The sequence below is a fragment of the Opisthocomus hoazin genome, chromosome 5, assembly GCF_030867145.1.
Source record: "Opisthocomus hoazin isolate bOpiHoa1 chromosome 5, bOpiHoa1.hap1, whole genome shotgun sequence".
Classification (NCBI taxonomy): Eukaryota; Metazoa; Chordata; class Aves; order Opisthocomiformes; family Opisthocomidae; genus Opisthocomus; species Opisthocomus hoazin.
Genome location: NC_134418.1, coordinates 39392760 through 39412848, shown reverse-complemented (window position 1 = coordinate 39412848; position 20089 = coordinate 39392760). Strand labels below are relative to the sequence as shown.

At 38.1% G+C, this 20089-nt stretch overlaps 1 long non-coding RNA gene across 4 annotated transcripts in view; it reads left to right on the top strand.

Annotated features, from left to right (window-relative positions):
* The window catches only part of LOC142361410 (uncharacterized), a 39321-nt gene extending 19504 nt beyond the window's left edge, over nucleotides 1-19817 (top strand). For all 4 annotated transcript variants that reach the window (XR_012764008.1, XR_012764005.1, XR_012764007.1 and 1 more), the window contains 2 exons: nucleotides 15828-15923; nucleotides 18636-19817. This is a non-coding gene — a long non-coding RNA (uncharacterized LOC142361410). The remainder of the gene's footprint in view (nucleotides 1-15827; nucleotides 15924-18635) is intronic.
* Nucleotides 19818-20089: the final 272 nt, after the last annotated feature.

The following is a 20089-nucleotide window of genomic DNA, read 5'->3' as shown; positions in this document are numbered from 1 at the left end:
CTGTATTTTTTAGTTATTTTCCCACTCTTTGAAAAACTTTTTTTAAAATACAGATTTACTTTTTTATTAAGGGTAGCCTAAGTGTAACTCTTAGAGCTAAATTTGAGGAGCACCTGAAACAATAGAGTGCATGATTGTAGGTGTGAGAGTCTAGATATGCATGAATAAGAATCCCAAAAGCTCTGTTACAGTGTGCACTTATTGTGTGATTCTTTTTGGCAGAGTTTGAATTATTCCAGTGCTAAATCTCAGGTTGGTTTCTTGTTACTGCACTTGCTTTTCTGTCAAGTATACTGCACAGCATTCTGATCTGACAGCCACTTGGCAAGAGTTGCTTGCTTGGAACTATACTAAATACTTCTAATTTCCTTTTAAAGTTAAAGGATTGTTTTATGAAGAGTTGTTCTTGACCATACACAGATAAGGCTCTAAATTGTGCCGCTTTGGACGACTAAATCCTTTTGACTTTGACAGGGGAAGACAACTACCTTTTGAAAAGTTGGACTCCTTTATAAAAAAATGTAACTGCAAGCAAAGGTACTGCATTGTCCTCACTCCATCAGTTTGAGACAACACAAGTAGGGGCTATGTAGACTGACAAAAGTAGTTTTAAAATTATAGCAGTGTCAACAAATAAAGCTGCACTTAATTTAAATGTTTTGAAGAAATACCTTTATAGTGGTACCAGTTGAGGTGTAAACTAGATCCTGTCAGGAAGCAGCCGGTTACTTTAAAAGAAGACTATTTTTAACACTGATGGAGAGAAAAAAGAAAATTTCCTCTTTTTGAGAAATATGCTAATAACATGAATACATGTTATTGTAGAGCACTATTAAGGATACTTAGTTACTTACCAGAACATAAGAGAAAATATATGCCTGCCCACTAGGAGGTATGCAAATACAATGTAGCTCCTAGTCATTTAGGTTTGTAAAATCTCTGGGATAATCTGGAGAAAGACAAAGCTAGGCAAGTATTCCTTTGTTATTCAGCTATTTTATAGTCCCCTGTGTTGCAGGATAAGCTTGGCAATGCTCCTTGGTGGTAGCTGGTGGACTTAGTGGAGAGCTGTAGAATACCACGGACATCTACATCGGTGGAGATAACTGCTTCTGTAATCAGCTCTGTATCCCAGGTTCAGCTTCCTTCAGTGGTCTGGAAGGAACTATATGAAAAGGGCACTACAAAACTAAGCTCTGTTCTCTTCTATAACTTACAATGGGTAGAGGAACATGAGGCTTGATCCCCATACCCGGCATATCCATGTTTTTCTACCACGGTTAATAAAAAGTGTGCTTTCAAAGAAGGTCTTAACACAAGACTATAGACCAACTGTGACTGTCCTATTCAAAACCATGCCAAAGACGCTGTGACCTTATTTTCTGAGTCTTGGTGTGTTATTAATTTGCTTGGGGTTGTACCCTGTAATTCTCTATGCTGAAGCAAGCTGAATTTCTGAATCTTTCCTGGCAAACTGAAGGTGCCCTTTTAGGATGTGAGGTAAGGACTGAAGCTGTCTGCTTTTCAGGCAGAAAAGTTTTACAAGGTAGCTTTGGAGTTTGGATTGCAGTAGTACCCAAATAAGAAACCTATATACATCTCAAGTGATGGCATCAGCTTTCTCAGTGTGGGACGAAAGGAGGGTGGGCCCCCTCTCTGTCACCCAGGGAGTGTTTTAGAGGTGAAATCTCTGTGCCAAAAGGAGATTAGCACATGGAAGGACACCTTTGTCTATAGCTCTGTGGGATATAATCCAAATTGTAAATCCTCCTTCTGAAAAGAAAGCAGACAAATCATTAAAGATTTGTGGTATTCAGAATAAATGAACCTGTATGACCTAACCCTTTTTTAACTCTTGCAAGCTGAAGTCAAATGAATTATAAAACTGGAAATCCGGTTGTTTGCTTTCTAATGGTTAAATAGCTTAAAGGCTTTAGAGAAATCAGGAATTTGTGAAGTGTAAGTCTCTAGAGTTTGATACTGTAGCTGAAAAGTGCTATATCTCCATCCCAGTTCAGATCAGATCTGACAGATGTGTTTAGCCTTTGTGCCTTAATGCTACTGCATATGTATGTGTATATAATATTCAAAGTATGTATTCAATGGAATTGAATTTCAGTTAATATCGGCATTAAAATCAGGGATTCATGAGTGATAAATTGTTCACCTTTCTTTCGTGACCTAGGAGATGAACAGAAGAAAGCCAGTGATGATATGTTGTCAAGCTAAAATGACATTGTTTAGAAAAGGGGAATATTTGGAGTTCCTGTTTCAATGAATAACATTGCTGGAATGTTCACCCCATCAGGCAGCTCTGGAAAACAAGCTTTCAGAAGGTCACCAGCTCGAGCTTGTAACCTTGCTGCCATTTGTCTGGTAGGATCTCTCTTCATCGTAAACCTGAATGTGTTTATTAGGATTGCGACGAAGAGAGTGTCTGAAAAGAATATTAAAATAGTCACTACTGTGCCAGGAAGAAAATGTTTATTTCTGCAAGTAGTGGAGCTGTTGAAATAAAAGGTTAATTTCAGACTGTGAACTAAGTAGGATATTCTTGTGAAAGAAAAGAGGGGAGATGTGTGTGTGTGGGGGTGTTGAAATGAAGATTGTTTCTGTTACTCCAAGAAAGATTGAAACCAAAATGCTTAGATGTTCATTTTTTTAAATGTTTGTTTTACTTTTTTAAACCTATCATGACTGAATGCTATGTTCAAATGATCCTTCAGACAGACAGAAGTTCTTGGCTTTTTTTAGACACAGTGAGGTTGGAGAAAGAGGCAGGATAAATGTAAATACTCTTATCTATCAAGTTGATACGGAGTTCACTAAGGCTATTTTTGACTGCGAGGGACTTTTTGAATTGGGGAAGATAAGACACCCCACTTGCACTCTGTTTTAGGACTGGCACTTAAAATTACAGTGGAGAAAACGGGTGTAACTCATGTGCCCAATTTACTTTAATAGGACTCTGAAGTAGCTGAGGTCTGGTCTTACATGTCAGTGGCAGGAAAATTCTCAAAGACGTTCTGTTGAAGATATTAAGTTGCCAAGGAAGAAATAAAGGTTGCGTTCTCCTTTTTATTTACTTATCTTTTCATATATATTTATGCATTATTTCTAAGAGTGCGGGAAAAGAAATTCTTCAGCTAAGAACTGTGGTTTATGAATTGATACCTTTAGAGTAAAAGGAGGGGGAACAAATGAGCGCCCTCCTTTATCCCCATGGGGAGATGTGATGGTGTGTTATCTGACCGAAGCAACCATCGTTCTAAAGAGAACATCTCACATGTGTTTATTCTTCTAGAAAACCTCTGAGACCTGATTTCGTAAGATCTACTTTTAAGCAGTGAGGAGGGGAGAAACCTGCCAGGAAACAAAACCAAAGCAAATTTTTTCCTCAAATGTGCACTAAACTGGTTCCCAACTTAAAGCTCAACAAGAAGAGAATGATCAAATGCTGTTTTTGCATATATCGCTCCTTTTTTCAGACAACAATGATTTGGGCCCATTAGACAAGTTTTCTGTTCTCAAGCATGTTTTTTTCAACACAAACCCGCCCCCAAGTTGGTCAGATAGTGGAATTTGGCACTGGGGCTCTCGGATCTTCCTCTGTGAAGTTTAGTGCTACAAAATGTGAGGGGACATGTTGACATCTGCTGCTGTAGACATAATCAAAAGAACATGACAAACATCAACATTTAGACTGTTGGTTCCATTGCATTAATAGCACCTGCAAGGGGGGGGGGTGTGTGGGAATCGGTGAAGTCAAGATGCATGCTAGCTGAATCACTTCATTCCTTCATCTGCAGGTGAACAACCTGCCATTGTTTATATACATTTCTTAGACTTAGTTCCACTAGATGTATTGATACTCATGGAAAGTGGTATACCTTACTGTCTGGAAACAGTTTACCATTATGCTTGGGTCAGGTTTTGTGTTGGTAAATGTGATTGCTTTGGGTGAGAGAGACAATGCTCGAGTTGCACGAATGCTGCTGGGAGGGGTGGGCTCTGAAGGTGCTTCCTCTGCTTCTGTGGGTACAGGTCATGCAGAGTTAGGCAGTCTCACCCACACTGTGGAAGATCGTCAGCAAGCTTCAGTTTGTTCTTTGAAATGTAAATGATCAGTGTCTCAGCCACTTGAATACTAAACCCAGAAGATCAGAGCTGGTGTAATGCTGGATTCTCTTTAACCTGTCTTCTGAAGGGTGCTGCTTTGTTTTATTTTCCTACTGTATACTACTCTTTTTTTCTACTGTATCTGATCTATCCTTGCTAACTTGTGTCGGTGAAACCTGACAGCCCTGAAAAAGCTTTTCTTTGTTAGTAGGTTTTTGTGGGCTTTTGTGGGTTTTTTTAATGCTGTGTTGGTTCCAGGTATTTATGTAAATGGTATTAGGACAGTATATTTAATACCAGCAAAAAGACAGTGCAATCAATTTAAAAAAGCAAATGGTGCTGCACTAGATCACACACATTCCTGGCTAAAAATAGGAAGTCAAATGCTGGGAGTTGCTGAATGCTTTCAATCCTCACTCTAAGACAGAATTTCAAATTAGGAATATTTCCTAATATTGTGTCCCCTATCTAACAAACTTTTTAAATGTATCTTTCTGGGCTTAAGTCTATTGTTCATATGGTAAAACAGTTAAATCACAACCCTCTGTAGAAATGTTGGCTGAATATTTCTGAGACTTGTAATGTATTTTAGAAAACAATTTTAAGGTGTGATCACAGAAGCTCTTCTCCTTTCCCCCCCCCAAGAACTGTGTGTGTGTAACATCTGCTGATGGAAATGGGATCTGTAGATCCCCAATAGCCTCTAAACTTTTGGTATGCAAGAGAACCAGCTGGCTAATCTAAAGATATTCTAGAAAAAATAATGCTTTTATTTTCCTGTATATTAGCAGCAACCTTCATAGAGGTTGCATACATGCTTTCTCTTAAAGGTCATTGTGCTAATTTAATTTTTAGATTATTTTCTTCCTAGTATAAAAGTAATAATCCCATTTCTTTATTCAAAAAATTCTGAAACACTAACCACAGTATAAAAAGTGGAAAATTTATGACTTCTATCAGCTTCATTCTGTGTGCTAAGTCAAATGGTAATGACAATGGATTTTAACATTTACCTATGCCAGCTTTTCTTGACTCTGTGCTACTAATAGGAAAAGACAGTGGAAGCAGGCCTGGTATTGCCTTGGAAGTAAAAGGACAGTAGGTACTTTGGAGAGAGAGATTGCTTATACTGATCTTTTTTCCTTAAATAAAGGCTATTTTCCTTTTGCAGGCCTGCCTTTTTAAAATAGGCTGCATTATCAGTAGCGGGAATCTTAATTGAGTATTCTTTTTTCTGCCTGGATGATTTTTTAGCATGCCATAATATTGGCTTTACTGTTCTGGAGGCTGTTCTGACCCCAAGTCTCAAGTAAAATAACTTCCTTACATAAGGCAAAATATCCTTCATATGTACCATAGTTGTCCTTGGATTTCTATATACCTTACAACTTAGTAGTGTAGTGTTTTTCTTTCCTTCTGCCATTTTCATGGGATTTTGTGAAGTTACAGCTTACAAATGGTGATTTTTTTTTTGTTTGTTTTAAGTCTATGAAAGCATGTTCAGTGAATGACTGCGCAGGTGCGGACATGTCGGCCTTTCTTGTTTTGCCTCCATCCTGGGTCACTTGCCTGCCGCTTGCTCCAGTACAGCTTCTTTGGAGTTGGCACTTAACTTATCCCTCTATATTGTGAGGCAACTGGAAATTCCCTTGTGCAAGGTTACAGTTCTACACCTGTGCAGTTACCAAAGAACAGTAAGCAGACAGAATTTGTTCACTGCTACCAGCCATGTTCCCTTCAGCCTGGAGGCCTTGGAAGAGTTCAACAAGATATTGAACCTCCAGAATTAACTTTTCTTTCAAGATTAGTAACTTTTGGATTACAACTGTGTTTGAGATTCTGAATTTTCCCGGCCATAATAAAAAGAAACAGATTTTAATCTAATGAAAGTGTTGTTCACTCTTCTAGTGATTTTGGTAGAGTACAGACAAGCGTACTCCTCCCTTTTCTGTCCTCCATATTCAGTAACACCTTCTCAGGAAACTCATCCAGTGTTTCTAGCTCATCTTCTGTTCACATAGTAGTCTGAAACTTGCTGAACAATTCTAAGAGAAAACAATGAAGGAAAGCAAAGCATAACATTATGGTGTTTGAACTGTAGACGACAAACGCAAATCCTCAAGAATATTCTCATGCAGAAGACCTAGTCCCATTTCCATCTGATGCTAGTGTTTTGCTTGTTTTCCAAAACTGACAATGTGTTTCTTCTGAGAAGAACAGAGCTAGTACAAGGACTGGGTATTTATTTGGTGATATAAGTTTGGAATGAGAATATTATTTAAAATAACACAGCAAGCGTTACAATAGCGAAATTGGGATGTGGATCTCAGATGGTGCCGGTTAAACAAAAGATTGTTGTCCTTAATTTTTTTTTTTTTTTAAAAACAACAGCACAATAGTGTCTCCTATTGATTTGTAGTCTGGTGCCAGACATTATTACTGCTAAAATATAGTCCATGTAAAAATCAATGCAAGCATACTATAGTACATTAATTACTGTATGTTTTTGGTTTCCCAACTAGGTACTGACTGATTCCATATTAGGTCCTACAAGATAAAAATCTAACGAGGCTTCCCTTTATAATCTGTTATACAATATTACTTTAGATGTAGAACTGATTTACTGGCAAACTTGAGACTTCATGGCAAGTTATGCTGTAATAGTTGCTTCCCAGTTTTTGAAATTATTTGGTGTCTTCAAAGACTGTAAAATTTATCTTGGAAAACAATCACTACAAGATTAGATAAGTGGGATGTGCATGTACCTGAAATGAGGAGCTACTCAAAATTTTAATAAAAAATACATTTCTTTATATATTAAACTGTATGTGTGCTTTGCTTTATCTCTATGCATACTCTATAATTAACACTGCCAGAAAGGAGTAGACAGATGCACAATTTACCATTTTTGTTTTTAAGTGAATGGCCTTCTATTACAGAGTTCTCTTTGGAGAAATCCTCTTGCATTAAGGCTTGTTTTTGTACATAAATGTAATATTTTTGAAGCACTTAATGCTACTTCAAATGGGCAAGAAAAACAGCGCATGAATGTACACAAACAAACTGAAAACATGTATTACAGAAACAAAATCCCTTGCTATCTTGTAAATAGTTGCCCTCTCTTAAGAACCAACAAACTGTATTGCTTAGGATTACAGCTAGAGTTAAAACAACTAATCAAAACACATTTTCTTTTTTTCTAAAATAGATGTAGATTAAGGTGATTTTGACTAGGAAATCATTGCAATTTAAAAACACTCTACTGCATACTATATAAACCTGATTTTCTGACTTGAGCACTTTGAAGCTCAGCTTCTACCTCTTAAACTTGTTTGGCCTAACTATTTGAGCATCTGTCTTCCTCACACATTTTACTGTGGTTTGAAAACGGTTTGACTGATGCAGTAAGCAGTTAATAATGTTTTTTTTGCTTGCATGGATGTAGTTACTATTCATGAACTAGATACAGAAAATGTTCTGTGAAACCTTACTGGAGGAGGAGGATACTTACTATGTTGCATTCTGTGTAAGACATCCAAGAAGTAGGAAATGTGGATTTTTAGCTTAAGGGGTTTCACAGCTGTGTTTTTTTCTGATGTCCAAATATACAACCTGTCTGATGTGCTCAGTTTAATGTGGTGAAGACACTCATATTAATGCTTCACACTGAGTATTTCTGTTGCTGAGCTACTGCTATACCTATAGCTTTTAAACTTTCTAATCCAGCTAACCTTGTTGGAGGTATATTTGCACTGGATTTTGCTTGTGTCTTCTACTAATTACTGGTTTAACGTTAACAGAAGTATGTTTTAGTTTTGTGGGGTTTTTTTGAGTTCTGTCATAGTTTACAAGTGTGCACTGGAAAGATGAGTGTTTGAGTCCCTTGGTCAAAGAACTTACATATGACACTTAGCAGAAAACTTCTGATTGGTTTTAAAAATGGTAAAATTATATTTTCAATCATCTGCCCTCAAGGGGTAATTCTATAGTCTGGATCTTGAGAGCACAGAGACGTTTCTTCACCCCCTAGTCAAGTGTCTACATATCCTTCATGGGAGAGGCAAAATCTCGGACATAACCCTCTTGCATTTCCAGTTAGATGTCTGTGGAGAAGTACCTAATTGGTGGGGGTAGTTAAACTAACTTTTGTTTTATCATTCTTCTTTAGGTTATCTAATAAATGTATAATATCTATATACAAAGTCTAAGCTGATAACAAGACAAAACATCTATGCTTTTTGCCTCTACAGTAACAAGACAAGACAAATAGAAGTAGCGTAGTTGGTGACAGATCTACTTTAAAACATTTTCTTTTAATAATAATGTTCTGTTTTGCCACTGTCTGTAACTAAAATTCCTTGCACTTAAAAGATCAGCAAGTTATTAATCAAGTCTTTAGCAGGCTATATGGTTTGATTTTTGTACTAAGTTTAGAAAGAAGAGATGCAATTTCTAGTTAGGAAGACTGACCTAGAATGACACTAGGACCCAGGTACTGCATATGTGATTTATCATCACATTAGTGGAAGCCTAAAAACAGAGTAATGTGAAAATGGACTCTGACCTTAACGTATAAGCATATTAACTGGAAAGCGTGCCCAAACTTGCTAAGATAGGTATGCATTTTACCATGAATATTTCTTATAGCTACTGTCTTAATTCAGGTGAAGTCTAATGTGGAGGTACAGCTTTCTAGAGAAATAGCTCTGAGGGTATAGGCCAGGGAGTCAATGGAGGTAAGATACACAGAGAGGTCGAATCCTCGTCGCCTTACAGGCTGTGGAGGAAGATTCAACAAAAACATTATCTGGTCTTTCTGTATAAGACTTACACACCCCTACAGCAAATTTCACATGTGTCTATAAGCAGATCCTGGTACTCTATCTACAGTATAAGCACTGCATCTTCCAACATCTCTGGGACAGAAGACAAGGATAAGATAGCAAGGCCTAGCCTGCTCCTCTGCTTATGTGTCAAGAGGGGACAGTATGTCATTTAAAGAGATTAGAGCGCTACAAATGCTGATCTGAATTAATTCCCTGGTGGAAAGATCAGCCAGGTCAAAATAAATCTTGCAAATGTATCATAAGGAAATCCTAAATTGTTGCTTCTCCAAATGGCATGACTGTTTCCAGTAATATGTGCAATAGGACACAAACATTGACAAACTCCTTCATACTACTGACTGTTTAAGACTCTTTCCTATAGAGATAACTGCACTTCTGCATACATTCTCTCCAAGTCAGTGATGTGGTTAGTGATGCCTTTGGTGCAACCACCTTGTTAGTATCTTCCAAAAAAAAAGTTGTCCTTGCAAACAGACCTTAATGCTCAGAACTGATTTCATGGCTGGCTGATGACCAATTATGTCCCAAAATTGGATGTGTAACTAGTGCATTGTCTTATAATGTAGAAGAGGCAAACATATTTTTTCAGGAGTAAAATTCATATTACTTTCCCTGTATTTCCTCACTTCAGAGCTATAAACTAATCAGAATTAACTGGCAATAAGCATGTTCTGTGGACGGCCCTCTGGGCCTAAAATCTTTCTGTCCCTACTTGCTTACCAAGGAAACATCAAGCAAACAGTTTTCTTCACACAAGGCCTGGAGTTTGATCTTGGTAAAAAGGACAGGACCTTCATTCCCTTTTCATTAAAACTAGTCACATAAGGAATGAACTTGTACCCTGGAAATCTCTTAAAAAAAAAAAAGAAAAGAAATCAGGAGAGCAGGAATTGGTTAAAGATGTGACACTAGTCTTTCCTCACTAGGCATGTAGTGAGATGAAAGTGCTCTATGAAAAGTGGCAAAGAGGGGAATAGACTTTAAAAAACAAGACTTAAATTTCATAATTTCTGGATTATGTTTTTAATCCACATCTGATATAATTGTATATCAAGGAAGGCTGGAAATTGTATAAAGGAAGGCTGGAAAAAAGACTTGAAATTTAAAAAGAATGTGTGTTTTTCTTTTTCAGATACCATGCCTTGAAAGGCTGAGTTTTTAAAAACAATAGATTTTACAAAGCCAGTTTAAGAAAGGTTTGCAGGTGAAATAATTTTCTATCCTTACCATAATGGGAGAAATGTGGGAGAAGTTGTGATCGTCTGAATCATGATTTCTCTGCAGTGCACTTGCATGTCCTCATGACAAGATCGCAGATCCAGAATAAAAAATTATAGTTATGCATATTTGAAAAGTATTTAAAAGACTTGCTAAGCTCTAAATTGTGGTGGAGTTGTTTCAGTAATCATTCAGAGTTAATTTACAGAGCTTATGAAAGCTAAAGTTGACACAGAGGCCACGACGACAGAGTGAAGTTATCTGCAAATACATGAATACGGGGCATGCTCATTTGGAAGGCTTCTAGTTTTGATGGTGGATTTAGAGTTTGGATCTACTTTTTTCCAGTGGTTTGCTGTGATTGTGTTTGTTCATCACTATTTCAAATAAATTTAACTACTAAATAAAGAGGATTTTATCCTAGAAGGAAAACTGAATTTCTGTTCTCTTTCTATCAATGGCAGATAGTAATCTCTTTTTTCAAGAGGCAAATGAATTTGAAGACATTTTTAATGTCTGACTAGCATATAGTTTTGTGAATGGTACTAATCCCCCCAAAGGGAGGGAACTGTTCAATATTTGTCTTTTGAATCCATGAAGACTCTCTGACTTTTGAATGATGGCTTACATTGATTGCATTGAAATGAATAAAATTACATCCTCAGTATTGTCTATCTCCTCCCTCAACCTTTCACTGACTGTACAAGTTTCAATTAAGTTGGAGGCTGTCAGAATATTTTCTAAGCTCCCATTTAAGGAACAGTAAATATTGCCATAGTGAACTGGCCCATTACTTGTTGGTGAGCAAGGAAAGTGTTAACCTGTGAAGAGAATTGTTTTGAATATGTATGATTAAAGTAAAACAGTGATTGCCAAGCCATACTACAGACCTTCACAACTGTTTAATTCTTATTATCTTTGCTTTCCAATTCACCACCTTCTCTTAAATTGCAGTTGAAATGTTTGGAGATTTGAACATATAATTGGGTTTCACTCACAAAAGTGAAAATGCATTATTGTTGCCATCTGTAGGTTCTCTGTGGGACTGTATTGTAAATTCTGTAATGTACTATAAAACAGACCATTACATAACTGTATATATAATTTAGTCTAAAATCTGTGGGCTGTCAGATAGTGCCAGCATGCTCACAGCCTCTGCTAGCTAGATCAGGCTGAGCTCTGGAATGACTGCATAGACCGTGTAGTCACACCTGAGATAGATAGCACTGAAGGGATGTAGATAATGGCTACAAGGAAAAAAAAAATTGGAAAAAAAGGTTTGACAAACCAATGCATAGGCTTTTGTGGTACCTTACATGTTAAACTTTTCCTAAGTTAATCATTATCCACTTATTTTACCCCAGTCTTCTCCTACTGTGTGATCTTTTACCTTTCCTTCAGACACTGCTGCTTCTTTGATATTGCTTGATCAACAGACTTTTGGAAGTGTTCGTTTTGTCACTGTGGTCCATTTTGTCTACTGCATTAACAACTTCACTATTAATGAAATGGGGGAGTGTTCTTGCAGGAATGTTGGTTATTCCTATAGGAACCTACACATACTGAAATAATAAAACATCTGGGAAGTTTCATTTCTAACTCGCATTTCAGAATTTATTGATGTTTATACTCTTATTTGCTTGGAAGATGAAAAAGAAATTGCTGTTTCTAAAGGGGCTAGATCTTTTTGTGGTTAATTAAAGCAGAAAATTTGAGTTCAGTTGATATGAAATGGTTCAGTTTAGTTGCTGATCTGAACAGCTAATTCAGGGTTTTATCACCTGGTACCTTAAGTTGTAAGAAAATAGAAAACGAACAAAAATTTCTAGGTCAAAACGCATGTGAAAATAGAGGTATAAACACCGAAGTACTGGATATAAGCAAGTACTTCTGAATCCTCAGAGGAGTCCCTAGAAGGAGCATGTTACTGAACCTCTCATGTGTTTTGTGCGTGCTGGGATGAGGATTATTTCCACTTCTTGTCTCTGATATTTACAAGATTTTATACTATTTTCCCATATTTTTGTGTTTGTTTTATTGTTTTTTTCCCCCTTCTGTTCTCCCCATGGCTAATATGTTTGCCTCTCGCTGTGTTGGCAAATACTGCTCAGCAGGCAAATGTCTAATGCAAAAATGTAGCAGAAGTTCAGGCCGATGACTTGGGACTCCACAGGAAAGCATTCTCTGATGTCGCTGCTCAGTGACAATTGATGGTCTGCTTCAACGATGAATTGTGCTTTCCTGTATCATTGCCGGACGATGGAGATTCTGGTTTCAATGGATTTCTGTTGCTATGTGAGAATGATTATCTGTAACTCTTAGTGTAATAAGAAAACAGGGGTTTCCTCAGTAATTCTCCTACTACGTTGGGCAGACACTGCATAGTTCTCATTTCACATTTTGAAAGATGAACCCTCAGGGTTCATGGAAATGTAAAATAACAGCAAACTGCACGTTAAGAGCATCTGTGGGATGTGTAATTTTTTTGACTTCCTGTTTTGGTTTGGCCTGGATAAATGCCAGGTACCCATTAAAATGGCTCTATCACTGCCCCTTCTCAGCTGGACAGGGGAGAGAAAATATGATGAAAGGCTCGAGGGTCGACACAAGGACAGGGAGAGATCACTCATCAGTTACTGTCACGGACAAAACAGACTGAACTTGGGGAGAAAAGGGAGTTTAATTCATCACCAATCAAATCAGAGTAGGATAGTGAGAAATAAATCCAGATCTTAAAACACCTTGCCCCCACCCCTCCCTTCTTCCCAGGCTCGGCTTCACTCCTGTTTCTCCCCCTCATCCCCCCGAGCGGTGCAGGGGGATGAGGAATGGGGGTTACGGTCAGTTCATCACACATTGTCTCTGCCGCTCCTTCCTCCTCAGGGGGAGGACTCCTCACACTCTTCCCCTGCTCCAGTGTGCAGGTTCCTCTCACAGGAGACTGTTCTCCACAAACTTCTCCAATGTGAGTCCTTCCCATGGGCTGCAGCTCTTCACAAACTGCCCCAGCGTGGGTCCTTCCCATGAGTGCAGTCCTTCAGGAACAGGCTGCTCCAGCATGCATCCCCCATGGAGGTCACAAGCCCTGCCAGCAAACCTGCTCCAACATGGGCTTCTCTCTCCAGGTGTCCACAGGTCCTGGCAGGAGCCTCTCCAGTGCAGGCTCCCCACAGCATCACAGCCTCCTTCAGGCATCCACCTGCTCCGTCGTGGGGTCCCTTCCATGGACTACAAGTGGGTATTTGCTCCACCGTGGACCTCCATGGACTGCAGGGGAACAACCTGTCTCACCATGGTCTTCGTCATGAGCTGCAAGGGGAGTGTCTCTGCTCTGGCGTCTCGAGCACCACCTCCCCCCTCCTTCTTCAGTGACCTTGGTGTCTGCAGAGTTGTTTCTCTCACATCATCTCACTTCTCTCTCTTTACTGCCATTTCCCCCCAGAGCTTTTTTCCTTCCCTTTCTTAAGTATGTTATCCCAGAGGTGCTACCACCGTTGCTGATTGGCTTGGCCTTGGCCAGCGGTGGGTCCATCTTGGAGCCGGCTGGCACTGGGTTTATCAGACACGGGAGAAGCTTCTCACAGCTTCTCAAAGAAGCCACCCCGATAGCCCACCCCCTCCTCCCCCCAGCTACCAAAACCTCACCATGCAAACCCATTACACCTCCCCATTGCACTCTTTTTGTTGGAGGACAGATGAGATTAAGTGACCTGTGAGGGACGGAGCAGTAAACACTGTTTATGCCTTCTGCTGAGCCTGAAGGATGCCTGTTTGATTGCTTCAGAAGTGGACGAGAGAGACTTTCCCAGGCTGGGGTGAAGTCATTCACTGTCTTCCATCCACATTTTGTTATAGTGATTCCACTGCAGCTTGAAGGGGGGTAATGGAGGAGTATGTTAGCCTGCATTTATGTATTTAATGCAGTAATATATACCTCAAAAGATCATTGTCCTTTTATGGAGTATGTCTTGCTATGAATAATGAGTATTATCAATGACAGAATTTTGTCATTAATACAGGCTTGTTGTGTTTGGCCACTGAGACATGAAATATTTCCAAATTTGTGCTATCTTTGGATTTATCCATCTTCTCAAATTGCATGCTTTTTCCAGTGGCGCCTGAGGCTTGCTGGGTTAAATGATGTCTGAGAAAGGCTTTAGCGTTCACTGCTTGACTGCTTTATGTGGAATTAAACACGCTTAATGATACAGTATTATAGGTAGTGACGAACAAAATATAACAGCAATGTTGTATTGATTTAATTACTGTATTTTTCTTAAGCTAAACTTCTACATCAAGATTTATAAGTTGATTAATGTTAGTCATGCATGAAAGCCTGTCTGAATTAGATTCTCATATCTCCTATAGGTTATACTTGGAGAATTCTGATACATAAGTAACCTAGGGTATGATGTTTGAGGTTGTCTTCAGTAAGATGTGACGCAAGTACATAAATATGGAAGAGGTTTGAATTCCACTTTTTCTTCCCCTCTGAAACATTTAGGGAGGGTGCAACTATTGCCACTGTCAAAATTGTGTGTTTGTTATAAAATGTGTACTCCTGATGTTGTTAAAAAGACAAGTGTGGCCAGTTTATATAGTTCAGGAGTTGTACCAAGGATATAAAGATCATTCAGGTGTTGTATGTTCATGACCTTAATAAACACATGACAGCTTTTATTACCTGAGGTTTCAAACCCTAGTGTGTGGAAGGAGGGGTGGTGCTAGGTGAGGCAGAAAGGGGAAGTGGGTGAGCTATGGCTTGTTTGGTTTGCTTATTTGTTACAACACTACTCAAGCATAACTTTCTTCATGACCTTTTAAATTATTCGGTACTTGATGATGTACTTCATTTGAGAGTGTGCCTTTAGCCTTGAGATTTAAAGTGGTTGTTGCAAAAGATTATTGATGTGCAGACAGTTAACAGATTTTAATTCCATTGAAACGCTGTAGGGAAGCTCAGTCATTTGTTTTTTGACACTGATTGCATGGAGATGGTCAACTTTTTCTAGATAAACTAAAACAATTTTTTTAAAGCAGCTGCAACTTGTTATGTGGTGACTTCTACTTGTTTGTTTTGTTAGTCTTACCAAACAACAGGATTTAATTTTTCTAATGCAAAGTGCTACTGTATTTTGTTTTGTAAATCACCTACTTAGAGTCTATAGAAAAGTCCATTTAATGAGTGAGAATTTTTTTTCTGCTCATGAGTATTCTGTGGACTGATTCTACTGTTTAGACCTCACTTCAAATTTTCATTGAATATAGCTATGTAATTCTTGATTATATCTTACTTGCGAGCAATTTATTTCAGACATTCCCAATATTAACATAGGTACAGATAGTTATGACCTGGCTAACTCAAGAAAAGGAGAAAATATGTGATATTTTACCTTTCAAAAAAGTCTTCCAGTCTTCTCTTAAATCTTACACTAATAATTTCAGCTTTCAGGAAGGATGAAGTATTCTTTCTGTATAGCTTTTATTGCTTCTTAAGAAAAGCTTTCCAGTTCTAAATCTTATAGAATTCACATTAGTATATAAACTGATACAATGAGTATAGTTTCTTTTCAGTTTTAATGTAATTTCTGCCATAAGCTGCATATGCGTTCCCATTTATTGGCCTTTTTTTTTTTTTCTCAGGCTCACATGAAGAAGATCTGCTGAGTGGAGAACCTGTTTGCCAAGTTCCAGGTGAAGTAGAAATTTCGCTGGAGTTATGAATCTCTAAATACAGAGGTGTGTTAGGAATGTGCTGAATAACATATTGCAAATATAATTCTCTAGTAAAATGTTGTGAATATCCTACATGACACTGCATGTTCTTGTTGTCATTTGTACAAATACAATATACAAGGGGGAAAAGGAAATTCGTCACTGTAAGACATTACTTCCAAGAAGCTGCAATAACTAACTCTTTTCAACAATTTGTTTCTGGGAAGAAATGAAAGCTGCATTTTATTCAGCTCCACCGTATCAGTGATTTGAAACACGCATTAAAAATAAATCTCGTTCAACTCTGAGGTCCCTAATTTTGACATTAGTTTTAGAACATCACATGAAGGACAGCACAGGGCTCACTTTAGTTGGATTGTGTTGGAAAAGGCTGCCACAAGGCACAGTGGACCAGATTCACAGCCTTAAACACACTGTAATCATTCTCACAGAGTGGGTGGGAAACGCTATCACTTTTGACATGATTGTCTTTTACACTTGGTTTACACATATGCAGATGTTGACAGAATGTTCAGACCAAAATAAGGGATGGCTCCTTACAAAGCAATATAAAGAGAAATGAGGTATGCAGCATGGATCAGGTCAATGCATAGAGCTATGAGTACAGGACAGATAATTCCTTATGTTGAATATGGTCTAATGATTTCGTTGAATGAATCACTGATTATGAGGTTCTACTAAGATAACAAGGCATATCACTTTGTTCAGTACTAGCTTAGTGTGGATGAAAAAAAATGCAACACACATGGCAACTGATTTTTGTTACTGTTTTCTTTAAGGCAGAACATAAGAGATGTGGATTCACACTGGTACTCCAGTATAAATCAGATTAATCTTACTTCTAATCTTTTTCTCTTTCAACATGCCTTTCTTGAAGTCATCTGACTTCTGCTGTTTTAAAATCACTGAGAGGTAATCTGCCTTGTATCTTGGTCTCTTGGTTTCTTTTCATGATAGAAACTTAAGAAAAAAAAGTCTTAGTGTATGTCTTTCCAACGTAGTGGCAACATCTATCGTGAGCATATCTATCGTAGAAGGTGAACTGGATAACCATGTGTTTAATTCCAGCATCAAACTGATAAATCATCATCACCTGGGCTATACTGTGTATTAAATAACATGCCTGACTGTCATTTCTGAGAGTGCAGCAAAAATTATTTGGTTCTGGTCGGTGTCCTTTGTTCTTCAGGATGGCTTTTCTAATGTCTGTGGATAACTGTCTGTGACATGGCCTCTAATATTGTACAAACTTCAATGGGATTATTTAATGCGGCTGACATTTTCAGGCTTTAATGGGACCCAACTTCGGACAAGTTGTCCCCTACACCACTTTCTGTTAAAAATTCTTATTTTTTTCCATGGATCCTTTTAAACTATTGAGTAATTCTGTAATAACTTTTCAATTTTGTTAGCCGCAGGAAATATATGGTGGTATTCTTCTTTCACAAGGGGATGGGATCCACCTGTCACATTATCACAGAATGGTAGGAGTTGGAAGGGACTTCTGTGGATCATCTAGTTCAACACTCCGGCCAAAGCAGGGTCACCTATAGCACAGATCAGGGTCACCTAGTCCCACAAATCACATTTGTGCCTTTTTAGTTTTCCTTTCCAACTGGTTTCCAATTAGTTGTCTATAATCCAGCTGATACTATGAACAAATGGGCCTTTGATTCCAGAGTTTATTGAATTTCAAACTGCTGAGAATGGCTACAGGCTCATTAGCTTGTTTTTCTTCCTTCTTGGCAACATGAGAAGAAAATTGTGTCATAGCTTTCTTTTTATTTGGCTATTAATGTTTTATTAACTGTAGAATATTGCATCTAAATATCAGAAACACAAGTGAAATTTTGAACTGGTTTGGTGTGGTGTTAACTTTTTAATTAAGAGTATATTTTGAACAAGTTCGTTATCCAGAATGTCCCTGTAATTTACTTTTTCAGCAGTAAGGATTACAGTACTACATAAACTAGGTTACCAAAACTGCTGGGGGGCAGGTGGAAGTATAATAGAAAGATTCATGTTTGTTTGTTAGGGCTTTAAATTCCAGATGACTTGCCAATAAATGCCCCTTTGACAGTCAGTCACAGTGGAGTGCAGAGATTCTAAGCGAGAATTCCTGAGCTAGCTTCTCGGGAGAGAAGAGACACAAGTCTGAGGATGACTTTAAATTTAACTGATAACTTTAAGGACATCTGATGTATCAAATCAGAATTAGCATTTTCTAGTATGTTGCAAAGCTTTGATAAAAATACTTTTCTTAGTAATACTGCATTCACTGGTATAAATGCTGACCTCAAGCCGTGAAATGAGGCAACCTCTTTATATCAAAGAACTTTCAAATCTTGAGCTGAATTAATAGAAATAGCCTAGGGGAGAAAGTGGAAACAGAAAAAAGAAGGCCTTAGTGCCTATAGGCCTCAACTAATTCCCTAGGTCTGTGTCAGGTACTGTACAAAGCCAGAATAAGAGATTGTTCCTCCTGGAAAAAAGAACAAAAAACAAAAAACAACAAAACCCCCCCAACACCCCCCCACCCCTTCAACAGAAAAACCCGTGCTCAAGCCCATGTTTTAGGAATGCCTTGCTTCCTCTGTGGTGGGAGGGAAGTGGAGATGGTGCAATACAAAGGCCTGGGACAAAAAGAGGAGTAACAATCAAGCTGGAGTCCAAGTTTAATATTCTGTTCACTGTAGTGCAATGCCTTTCAAACAGGTCAAGAGAAAGAGCAATCAAATGGTGAAAGAGACTTCAGAACACGAGTCCATTCATTATGAAATCTAAAGAATAGACAACGTAAACTTTGAAGATGCACTGAAGAGTATACAGAGTTATGTGTGTACCATGCAAATTACCTTGAACCCTTCATGTAGTGGGCTTTTTTTGAAGAAGAAAAATAATGAATACACTTTAGAAAGGTGATGACATGCCTATATATCACTGAAACAGGAGGCAGAACACAAAACAAATTAATGATTATTTGTAAACCTAATAAGGGAATGTCAAGGACAGCTAGTGCACCACACAGTACATGAATGTGAATGATAAAAGGGAAAGCAAACAGCCACTAAGAAAACTACAGAAGAATTACTGTGTCATTAAAACCAATTATAAAGAGGGCTTATGATTAACAGAAAAGCTAACCACTCTGTTTTTCCTAATATCCAGGGATGTTTGTCAAAAAATTTAATGATGTAATTTACTACTGTGAAATAGCAACTTTTAGAGTGTGAAAGTGTGGAAAGAGAAAAACAAGTTCTGAACTGAAAAAAAAAAATCTTTTGTGGAGCTTGATCGCTTGTGTAGCTGTGAGTATGGAACTGCCCTACCTGTGCACAAAGCTTTTTTTTAACATGAAAAACATTTCCAAAATGCTAACCTTAAGCTGAGCCTAGGTGTTGAAGATTTTTTTTCCCAGCAATGACTGAGACATTGTTTTGAAACATAAAAGAAAAGAGAAAGTTGGCATGGCTTTTCTCCATTGGAGGAAATGCTGTACGTTCTGCTACTGAACACTGTAGAGTGTGTCTGATCTTGCATCTATCAAGCTTCTTGAAAGAAGAAAAGAACAAGAAGTGGTCACCTAGGCCAGACATCCTATGTACCCTTCATCCCCTGTGTTTCCTGAAAACCCTTATGTTAATGTGGTTCTTGCTGTTGGAATGTGTCCCAAAGGAATGCTTTTGTATTGCGAGAACTACGTTTCTTTGCAACTGCAACCTTCTGAAGGCATGGACTGATTTTTACAAGGTATTCTAAAATAATATAAGAAGAAAATAGTATTTGAGGAGCACTATACTTCATCCTCACCAGAGAAGAACATTTTGGTGTTTTCCCTCATTTAAGAACATGAAGTTTGTAATCTTTGTATCTTGTGCTGTAATATAAATCTTTAATAACGAGGTAAGAGAATTGTTGTGATTTGTCTGTCTTCAGCGCCGAGTTTCAACTGACTCTAGTTATAGCCTAATGAAATTCAAATAGCTGGACTGAAGGTTAGAGGGGGGATGACACATGGGGCTGATATTAATAATGTATGTGAGCAGATAGACTTGCAGTAGCAGTTCCAACAGTGTGGAACAAGTTACAAAGAGAGGTCTGTCTCAATATGACCTGCACTAGAAAACAGGATTGAAACCTCAAGATCTGCAGTTTCGAAACACAGCTTT